The sequence below is a fragment of the Marmota monax genome, unplaced genomic scaffold (genome assembly GCF_021218885.2).
Source record: "Marmota monax isolate L192 unplaced genomic scaffold, Marmota_monax_Labrador192_F-V1.1 WCK01_AAM20220418_F8-fsc00249, whole genome shotgun sequence".
In the NCBI taxonomy this organism is placed as follows: domain Eukaryota; kingdom Metazoa; phylum Chordata; class Mammalia; order Rodentia; family Sciuridae; genus Marmota; species Marmota monax.
Window position 1 is genome coordinate 1,818,288 of NW_026694242.1, and position 11,051 is coordinate 1,829,338.

An 11,051-nucleotide genomic window follows, 5' to 3' on the forward strand; every position below is an offset into this window, starting at 1 on the left:
TCCTATAGACTTGAGTCCCTGTATTTTATTGAATAATATATATTTCAGTTAATACTACTTAAAGCAAATGTCTATTTCTCTTTCCTGTTTATTCAATTATTTTATTTTAATGTATTAATAAGTTTAATATAATCTATATTTATTTTAATTAATTTTATTTTAATTAATCATTAATATATTCTATACTTTAAATATTTAATTAATAGTCTATGGGGTGAAAATACACCAGTACATGTATATATGTACACATAATATAAATAAATACATAGAAAACAAGAAAGGAAAGCACAGGAGAAATTTTGAGTTAATAACTGAGTACATGATACAAATGAAGTCAGTCATTGTATAATTAATATTGTAAGTCAGGAACTGGCTCCATCATGTGGACACTGAATGCATTGCAAAACTTTTGCAGATAGGTTGCAGTGACTGATTTTCTTTGCCACAAGATGTGACCTTTGCATTTGAAAAACCCAAACTTTTGACATCACTAAAACACTTTTTTCACTTTTTTTAAATTGATTCTTTTTAGTTATATATAATGTTGGAATACATCTTGACAAAATCATAAAAGCATGGAAGATAATTTGTTCTGTTTCAATCTCTAGCACTTCCCCCACCCCTCCTTCCTCCTTTCTCTGTACTATCTTCCTGCAATTTGTTTATATTTTTTATTTTTTTAAATTAGTGTCTTGTGAAGATACTTGATGTTGGGATTGTTTTCTCTGATATGCAGAATCTAATCCAAACTGAAGGCCCCCAAAGAGGTAAAGGGAAAAATGGGGGGGAGGGAATTTCATCCAAATAGAGGAAAGGTCAGTAGAGTAGTGTGAACAGGGATGGAGGGGACAGAAAGAGGGACCAGAAAACGGAAGATCTGTGGAGTGAAGTTGATGGAAGTTTGGTGTGTACATACATGAAAGAGGCACAAGAACACAAAACACATTTAGTTAGGAAACCCAAGCTGAAATATCCATTCACCACTGAGTAACTGGTATGTAATAAGCATGCTATAAGCCCAGGAAGAGCACTACATAAAACAAGAAGGGTTCTTGCCCTCAAGGAACTTACATTCTAGTTCCAGCAAGCAGGAATACTATGGCTTGTATATGAGATGTCCCCCAAAAGCTCCTGTGTCAAGTAATTATACATCCATTGGCAGTGTGTGCAGGATGGTCCACTTTAGTACTGAAATGCCTTAGTTTCATGAATAACACGAATGAAAATAATCAGAAAGACTCAAAATTTAGTTCTGAGCACAGTTGGGTTGGCAGGTCAGCAGTTAAATGACATTTTTTATTTCTATTAAGACTGTAAAAAAACTTAACAAAGCTCTCTCTCAGGGAATTGTTGCAAATGTTCCTGCTGAAGAGGATGGACTGACCACAGGAGATGTTCTGTTACTAACTTCAACAAGAAGTTATTACGATAAGTGTTCTCAGAAAATTAATAGATTTTGTGAATGAAGGCACCAAGCCTCTATCCCTTCATTATTTTCTAAGTACTTTTACAAAATCATTCTGATGGAAAGTTCTATACCAGATTATCTTTGCTATTCTCTTTATTTTAATAACTATGAAAACAGCTATTCATTTAAGTTTTGAATTTAGCAGTCAAGTATGATTCGTCATTGCAGTGGTGCAATTGAAAACAATGAATGAAAATTAATTAGACTCAAAATTTGAAAGCCCTAGGCTATAACACCCCTGTCAATACACACAGAAGGCTGAGTGTTTGGATGGTCATTTGTAAGTATAGCTTGAAAGTTAGCACTTGTGGGTTAACCGACTGTCAGCAATGTTCAAAAAATACAAGAAGCCACATAAAGAAATTTGGAGAGTGATGGGACAATTGGATGACATCAATGCTAAAGTAGAAGAAATAAATTTAATGTGTGTGTGTGTGGGGGGGGGGGGTGGTGTAGATGTATAAAAGGCACAAAAAGAAATGCTAGGCCTGGGACTGTAGCTCAGTGGTAGAGTGCTTGCCTCACAGGCGTGAGGCACTGGGTTCAATCCTTAGCATCACATAAAAATAAATAAAAGACTGTCTACAATTAAAAAAATATTTAGTAAAAGAAATGCTAGCATTTGAAGCGTATGTGAAAAGTTTCAGATTTGTGACCTCTGAATATACTCATTACATTTCACATTTGTAAAACAATGCGGGCTGGGGTTATGGCTCAGTGGAAGAGCACTTGCCTTGCACATGTGAGGCACTAGGTTCGATCACATAAAAACAAACAAAATAAAGATATTGAAAAGAAAAGATTTAAATCCAAAAAAACTCAAAGCATATTTTAGGGTAAACTAATCTAAATTTTAAATTCCCCAGACAATGTGTAAATTTTATTTGTTTGTTTGTTGACCGTTTGTATATCTTCTGTGATGTCCCTGTTCAGTTCCTTTTCACATTTGGTGATTGGGATACTTGTTTTTACATTGCATGATTTCTTTATATATCCTGAAGATGCATGCTCAACCCGATGTGCAGGTGGCAAAGATTTTCTCCCATTGTAGGTTCTCTTCACATTCTTTTTTTTTTTTAAGAGAGAGAGAGAATTTTTTTTAATATTTATTTTTTAGTTTTCGGCGGACACAACATGTTTGTTTGTATGTGGTGCTGAGGATTGAACCTGGGCCGCACGCATGCCAGTTGAGTGCGCTACCGCTTGAGCCACATCCCCAGCCCTCTTCACATTCTTGATGGTTTCCTTTGCTATGAAGATGGTTTCTAGTTGGGCAACTCAACGTAATTCTTGAAGCAGTTCAGTGATTAATGATACATGGAAACCAAGAATATAACTTACCGTAGATTATAAAAATCAAGAATATAACTCACCATGGATTATAACTTACATGTGTATCATGCTCATTTAAAAAAATTGTAGCTGTAGATGGACATAATGCCTTTATTCTATTTGTTTACTTTTATGTGGTGCTGAGGATCAAACCCAGTGCTTCACACAAGCTAGGCAAGAGCTCTGCCACTGAGCCATAGCCCCAACCCTTATCATTTTTAAGAGTCATATCTTCAAGAGATAAAGGCAGTAATAACCTTATTAAAAATCAAGAATGTAGGTTCACAAAATGTAGGCCCTTTAACCAAATCCCAGTTTCAGTAAGGCATAGAGTACAGATGGAAACCTAGCTCTGCACTGTTAGTTGTGTTTTCCCTGAGCCAAGCTGCAGTAACAGGCCCAACAATCTAATGAATTCAGTTTGTTTGAATAGAGATAATAAGACATTCTTATTAAAACCCATCAGCCCAGATAATATGACGGTCTAACATTATGTCCTCTTTGCCAGTGTTAGATGTCTGACAATTTAAATATTGTTTAGCATTCATCACAGATTTTCTAACCACAGATGTTTGGGTGAGTGAGGTAGCGGGAAAGGCTCTGCTTGTAATCATACAAAAAAAACCCCAACAAATTGGTTCATCCAAAAGTTGACAGATGTTGCTGAAGGGTGTTAGAATAGTGAAAGAACTCAAAGAACTCAGAAGCCTGTATTCTCATTACAACTGGTACATGTATATAAATGGACTAATCCAAACTGCCATTTGTTTTGCCTGCTTTTCCCCTCTTGTATTTCCATTTTGACTTCAGAGAGAAGAAAGAATTAAAGAAGAAAATGGATAAACAGATGCAGGAATAGATAAGAGAAGTAAAATTCTAAGATCAGAAGCAGATGGAAGAGTAAGTGAAAAGGACTTCTCTACCCCACTTATATCAGGGAATGAGGCAGTGGGAGGGAAGATCTCTCTTAGTAGGATTTTTGTCATCCAGCAGTGCCTCCTTTCCTTCCTTTCTGAATAGACCATCACAGTGGAGCTTGACTTTCTGGGGCCAGTACCTGTACTTTCTTTGAATTGACAAATTTATTTCTGCATGTTAAGAGCCACAGATATTTCTTGTTTTGTGTTGATATATAACTAAAAACTAAGAAGAGGCATGACACATTCTGATTTTATCGGAGGATCACCGGGTGTTCTGGGTTTTGTAAATCTAAAGGAACATTATACAGCAGTTCACATCTTAGTCAGCCACAGCTTTTCTCCAGAATTTAGAAACCTGGGCAGAAGAGAGGGTGTGACTGGGGGTGCACAGGGAGGAAAGTTGGAGTAACTGCCCAGGACAGCTCCCAGTGGAGATGTCCCCCCCACTTTTTTCTTTGTTTTTGGCTAATGAATCCAAAGGCACTTTACCATACAACTGTACTCATATATTTTTACTTTTTTAAAAAAGTTGTGCTAGTCTCTAAGTTGACACTGGCCTCAAAGTTGAGACATCCTGTCTCAGCCTACTGAGTAGATGAGGTGGCAGGTGTACACCACTGCACCTGGACAGGGGTGGCCCTTGTTACCCAGAAGCATCCTTATTTTCATTTTTAATGTATTGTTATTAAAATGTTGAAACCCAGAAATGTAAGTACACAGAACACCACCCCACCCTTTCCTGTGTACCCATCATCCTGTTTCAGAACTTGTCTCCAGAGTACTGTGCATGGAAGGGCAATTCTTGAGCAGGACACCATGTGCTTGCAATATAGATTAAAAGATTTTTATTTTTTAAAAATGCACAAAACCTTTTGAAGTTTCCTGAAAATGAGTCTTTTTTAGTGTGTACTTTATTATAGATAGAAGAGGTACACAGAAAATGACAAGAACGGCTCACAGAAAACGTGAGAGCTGTTAGCAGATCCTGGATGGGAAGCCCAAGGTAAATACAGATGACATTTAATCTCAATTCAGTAAGAATTACAGACTTCCTGCTTCATGTAAGCAGGGTTGCATTCCCAGGAGGCTGGACTGTGGTACCTGGACTCTTCTATACCGTCCTGGATGATGTCACCTGCCAGCCCAACCCCAGCAGCAGGTAGGGAAGGCTCCAGGGGACCAGCACAGTCTTGCTGAGGAAGGTCGGGGTGAGAAGGAGACAGGGGAGGGGAGACCATTGGATCCTGGTGCAGGGGTTCTCTGCAGAGCAGAGGAAGTGAAGTCTGGGTGTTTGTTGAGGGCAGCAGCCTGGCAGAGGTGATAGCATGCCCATCTTGGGAATAGGGAGGGGTTGGGTGTCTTGGGGCTTTAGGATGTGGGGATTGGAGTGGGCAGGGGAAGCACACTTGGAGTGGAATAGAGGAGAGATTTCTTTCATTAATAAGTGTCCTGAAGCCATGTCATTTGAAGTCAAGGTTCAGAATGTGAGCTGCCAGTGGTAGTGTTTCCTCTGAAGAAGAACCCACAGGTCTTCAGGTTCTCTGAAGAAGACCAGTGCAGGTCTGTAGGACAGGTGAGTGGGTCTCAGGAGTGCGTATTTTCTTCTTCACTGGTCATTCATCCCAGTTCAATGGAATGCTAGGGATCCACTCTTTTGTATGCTAAAGATTTCCACGTCCATGTACCAACTTAACATTACCAGAAACATTTTGTGTACTTCTTCCTTGACCTTTTCTTTTCGTTGGTCTTTCCCAATAAATAGAGTAGCTGTCCAGTGGTTTTCGTCAACATGGTCCCCAGTGCCTATATCGACACTGGGAAAGACCACAGGAGATCCTTTTTCAAGTGCATGATGAGATGACTTTGAGTCCAAATAGAATTCACAGGTGTGCAATTAAGTGCTCAAAAGAATTTTGAGGATTTATCCTGGCACCACTATTCTGAGCCTGAGGGAGACCATGACATTCTCGAGGATGAAGGACAAAGGATTCTGTAGTATGATCCTTCAAGGTATCTCTGAACAGAAAAGTGTTATGTGGTGAGAAAAATTTAGCCATATATTGAGATTTGTGTGTATCTTTCCTAGATGGAAGAATCTGGAATTGTTTTAGGTTAGCCTTGATCTGTTACTACTGCAATAATAGTGAGGACATTGCCGTGCCTTTCCTTATCTTTCTTGCTTCCAGTTGCCTTCTATATGTAAACTTAAAAAAAAAAAAAAAGTCATGTGGGAGTGAAGTTCTTATTTTCTCTCACATTCTGTTGTAAATGATGTTTATATTTTGACCAGTAGAAACTTAGATGTATCAGAGTTGTACACATTTGTGGTAGTAAAATGTTAACATGGGTTATTTTAGCTCATGGGTTATTTTAGTTCATGCTCTGTTTTGATTAATGTATCCTTGTTATCTGAATGCTTAGTAAAACACTGTGGTTGGTATTAGAAGTGTATGGAAATTGCAGCACTGTTGCCTATGATCCATGGCCTGGTAGTTTTCAGGTCTTGATTGCTGAGTAGGAGAAGGTTTCTAAGCCTCAGGTCAGTGAGCCTGTTTCTGGTGAAGAGTATTTCCTGATAACTTTGCACTCTCATTTCTTTTCTGTGTATGACAGGTTGTATTGATGGGATGGGACGCCAAGTAGAACAGGAAGGATGGTGCTCCAATGCCAAGGGAATGACCCCTAGAAACATCAGGTCTCACACTCAGACCAAGTGTGATCTTGCAGGTGCTGGAGAGAGATTCTGAGGGTGGCCATGAGTCAGTGGATGGGAGACCCTTGGAGGCCCTGCTGCAAGGTAGGAGGCACTGGTTTGCATTTGAGCAGCAAGGCAGTGTGGGCTCTTGTTCAGTATCCACTTGGCAGACCACCACCAATGCTTGAGGATGGAAGAGAGCCCCCCAAATCTGGGTAGTGCTTGACTCCAGGGGATTGCGGCAAACTGTGGGTTAGTTGTGGCCTACATGATGGGGAAGTGTGCTTCTGAACATTGCTACTGGGAGAACCACCTGCCTTCTACATGCACCACAGGGCTTTGGCTGCCTGGAAGCCCTGGGACGTGTGTCTAGGTATTGGGGAGCAGCAGGAGAGTAGGAGGAAGGGGGAGCTTCCAGAAAGGGGAAGAGGTAGGGCCCTGTCAGGACAGGGTTCTTGTGGGGGTTAGGCTGTGTGGGGTGGGACTGCTGGGAGGGGAAGCAGTGGGAGGCAGTGCAGGGGCTACTGGCTGAGGAGTAGCAGTTTGAGTCTGGGCATTGGCTGAGTGATTCTTGCAGAGGTTAGAGAATGCCAAGCTTGGGGACACACACCCAGTAGGGATGTGTGTCCTCGAGGATGTAGGGCCTGCACCTAAGGGTGAGGTAGGGTCGCTGCAGGGTAGGGGAGGTGTTTCATGGTAAATGTATGTGAGTGTTATTTAGAGGGGACCTTCCTTTGCTTATTAAGCATATTGAAACAGTGAGTGTGAAATCCAGGTTCTGAACACCATCTGGCACTGGTTTTTTCCTCCTTAATAAGGAGTCTTGTGCAAATGCTCAGTGCAGGGCTTTGTCACATTTGATTCATCTTACTTGTGACTTTTTCCCTGTAGTTGATGGGTTCTTGGTTTCATTTTTTGTATACCAATGACTCTTATAACTTAAAACAAACTCACATTGCCCAAAACAGTTTTTGTATCTCTTCTGCTACTTGACAGTTTATTTTACCTTTGCCAGTAAACAGTGTCTTCCCACTGGCATTTGTCTTCAAGTTGTATAAGCTGAGTCTTTGGTAACACTTTGCTGCCACAGTCAACGTATCTTAAGGCTCACCCATCTTAAGAGCTACCTTGCCACTGAAAAGTTGAATATGCAGGTTTCCTGATGTAAATTTCAGCATGTTGCACTTCATACCCTCAATCCCCCGAACAAGCACAGCATGCCAAGATGGAGGATCCTACCTTGGTGAGACCTACAGATCCAGGAGCAAAACCTCTTCCCTGTTTGTGCTTGAAGGGAAGAAGGAGCCCTCAATGTTGGCAGCTGGCTTCCGAGCATGGAGCAGGGAGGCCCAGCAATTGAGGAGCCAGATACTGCAGGAGCTGGAATAGTGTCTGGACCTCCTAAGAGTCCCTGCAGTGTAGGCCCTGCCTCAGTGGGAAGGCCTCCCTCAAATTTAACAGGTTGCTTCTCTGGGAGCTCAGCTGTGTGTCTTTAGCAAGTGAGGTTGTGGGTACATTGATCAGCACCATGAAGTGGACCTTCTCAAAGTCACAAGGAGAAGGAGAAAAAGGAAAGACCAATCTAAGATCAGTGTTAAGAAACGGATGCATAGTGCTAGTCTGACTTACTCATATATTGAGGTTTGGGGTTGAGAGAACAGGAAGTTGTTATGACCAAGGAAGTAGAGCTGTGAATGGATGGGGTCTTTGTATTTTCGGGAGAGTAGAATTGTCTGGTGACTGGTCGTTGGCTAACACCATGCACCCCATTTTCCAGGAACAGGCCTTATAATAATGACCCTGGTAGGTGATCACTGTGTATGAGTATTGCATATCGTGGCATCAGCTGTGCTGCTGGTGACATTGGCATTCTGCTCATGGGCCATTATCTGTCTGTCCCTGTTTTGGCAGCTCTGTTTGGAGATTTGGAAGTTCCTGCACCCTGTTCGCTGGTCAAGACATGATGTTTTTGATCCTGGTGCATCATTAGCTGATCAGAGCAGACTGTGTACTTGTGTTTATGTTGGAGAACCAGCCTTTGTCCATGGACTTGAGGTTACTTGAGGAAAGAAGCTGTGATATACTGCAGAATTGGACCAAAAGCAAAGATGGCAAAAATGGATATTGAATTGTACTTAGGACAGACATGTCAAAACCCAAGAATCTACCAAAAGATATGAAAACCATGACTGAAGTGAAGAAAGTGAGGAGTTCTGGGATTCTTCTGAGTACCAGCAGCCCTCCCCTCACTGCACTCTGTGCTGCCCTCCAGGGACTTCTGAATGAGCTGTCTCCATAGCCTCAGTTGATATATGTGCAGTGTACCTCTCCTCTGGCACTTAACTCATCTGATGTTTCTTAGGGCATAGACTTTTGTTTTTAATTTAAGTCCTCATTGAGAGAGAATTCTCAGAAGCTTCAGGGCATTTTTATTTATTCCAAAGTACATTTCATCCTGTAGCTACTGCTTTACCCTCTTACATCTTTGTAACCAGTCAGGTAGCTCATCGCTGTGTGATTTTCTTTCTATTTTTATGTGATCCCTTGTTTGTTCTTTCATATTTCTCTCTAGCTTTTGCATCGGAGATAAAACATACAACACTTTACATTCTGCATCTAGATTATTTCACTTATGATATTTTTAGTTCCGTTCATAACTTTGCTGGATGTAGCAGTCTTGGTTGGCAAGTGTTTTTCTTTCAAAGCTTGGAATATTTCATTCCAACCTCCCTTGATCTTAGAGTCCAAGGTGAGAAGTTTGAAGTGAGGCATTATAAATAAATATAATCAAACTTATACAAATATAAGTTTATATGAATGTAAATAAATGTGACCTGATGTTTTTCTTGTGTATCTTTCATTATTTCTCCTTCTTTCCTATGTTAGTCATTTTGGTTATGATATGTCTTGCAGGGCTGCTTTTTATAAAAATGTTTTAGTTGCCAATGGGTCTTTATTTTATTTATTTATATGTGGTGCTGAGAATTGAACCCAGTGCTTCACTCATGCTAGCGTTCTGCCATTGAGCCACCATCCCGGCCCCCAGGGCTGCTATTTTCCTTAACCTTTTCTCTTTGAGATTCTGTATGGATTGTGTATGTGTATGACTTATTTGTAATGTTTGAAATTTTTTCTAGTGTTATTTCATCAAAAAGTTTAATGCCATTAACCTGAATCTCTATGTTCTTCTCCACCTTTGCCATGATGCTGTCATTGACCTTGGACCCAAAGAAATGGTGTTTGCCAACCATGGACTGAAAACTTTGAAAATGTGAGCAAAAATAAACTTTCCCTCATTTAAATTGCTTTCTGGTATATTAGTCATATTAATAATTATTAACAGGGAAGGAGATAATTTTTATCAAAATTTTGAGCTTTTGTTTTTCAGCTTATTCTTTTCTAGGTTTTAAGGCTATTTTGAAGAACTCAGTGTATCTCAATTTTATATAAGGTTTACATTTTCAGTTATACCAATTTTGCTTCAAGGTAAGTTTCTCTTCTAACTAAAATTGGACAAAGTTGACTATAATATAATTTGATCCATCAGACCCTCCAGGAAATGTTCTTAGTAAATATGCATGAACTTATCTCAAATGATTTGGAGAGTTCTTCAGGCCTGGGTGCTTGATTCGAAGAGAAGGAAAGTATAAATTAAAAGCTGCAAGTTATAAATGCATTTGGGAACCTACTCACATCCTCCTCAGCTATAATGGTAGTTCCTGAGAGGAGTGGCACAGGACTGATCACACACACACACCTGGGACAGGAAGCGGGGTTTATTGTCAGGAGCCTGACAAGGCTGCTCTGCACAAAGCAGGGACAGCAGCAGCAATGCCACCTTTAATGTTTCCTTTTACGGGCTAGAATCATGGCCAGGGTGCCAGGGGCGGGTTTAGTCCTGACTGACATAGTGAGCATCCCCTGATCTTGTGGAAGGCAAGTTTGTTTCTGGGGAACAGAGACAGGCAGTTTTCCTCTCTCACAGGGAAAGCACCATTTTCTTTATCTTCTCAAGGAAAGAACAGGTAAACCAGCATGTCCCCACCTCAGGCTCTGTTAAGTTGTCTCCTGTCTCTCAGAGAACAGGGAGAGACCAGCATGTCTCCAGGCCGGTAGGGTTTATCTCAGGCTGCTTTCTATTTCTTGGGAATAAGAACAGTATTCATAAAGTGGGGGTGGGGAAGGGGACGATGGCTGCAATTATGCTAACAGTTATGTTATAACTTGTTCACCTCCTGGACTAACCCCAATTCTGCTCCTGCATTCTTGCTGTCCTCCAGGAGGGCAGACACGCCCTCCTCTCCACGCCCTAGCGTGGAACTGGGCAGAGAGCTGCAGGTAGGGAAGCTCAGTGTGCAGCGTGGTGTGTGTGCGGTGGTGGAGGATTAGGCCCTGGATGCAGAAGTGTTAGGGACCCAGGGGCTGGACGGGGTACTGCAGCTCCCCCTACTGGACAGAAGAGCCAGGCGCAGAGCACAGTGCAGGGGGCGGGCCCACCAGGAGCCAATCACCGAAGGCCAGGCAGAATGTGGCGCGTGACGTGCGTGCCTGCCCACGCACTTGTGTTTACCAGTGTCTCCCAGCAACGACTGTCTTGCCAGGTGGCTGGCGGATAGCTAACGGAGGAGCCGCCTTG

General features: G+C 41.4%; 1 long non-coding RNA gene across 1 annotated transcript; it reads left to right on the forward strand.

Moving 5' to 3' along the window:
- Nucleotides 1–281: 281 nt before the first annotated feature.
- On the forward strand, nt 282–9,258 carry LOC124108487 (uncharacterized). The gene is made up of 6 exons (XR_006856700.2): nt 282–4,723; nt 4,804–4,879; nt 5,191–5,293; nt 5,483–5,730; nt 6,334–6,517; nt 8,327–9,258. It is a non-coding gene; the product is annotated as an uncharacterized LOC124108487 (long non-coding RNA).
- Nucleotides 9,259–11,051: the final 1,793 nt, after the last annotated feature.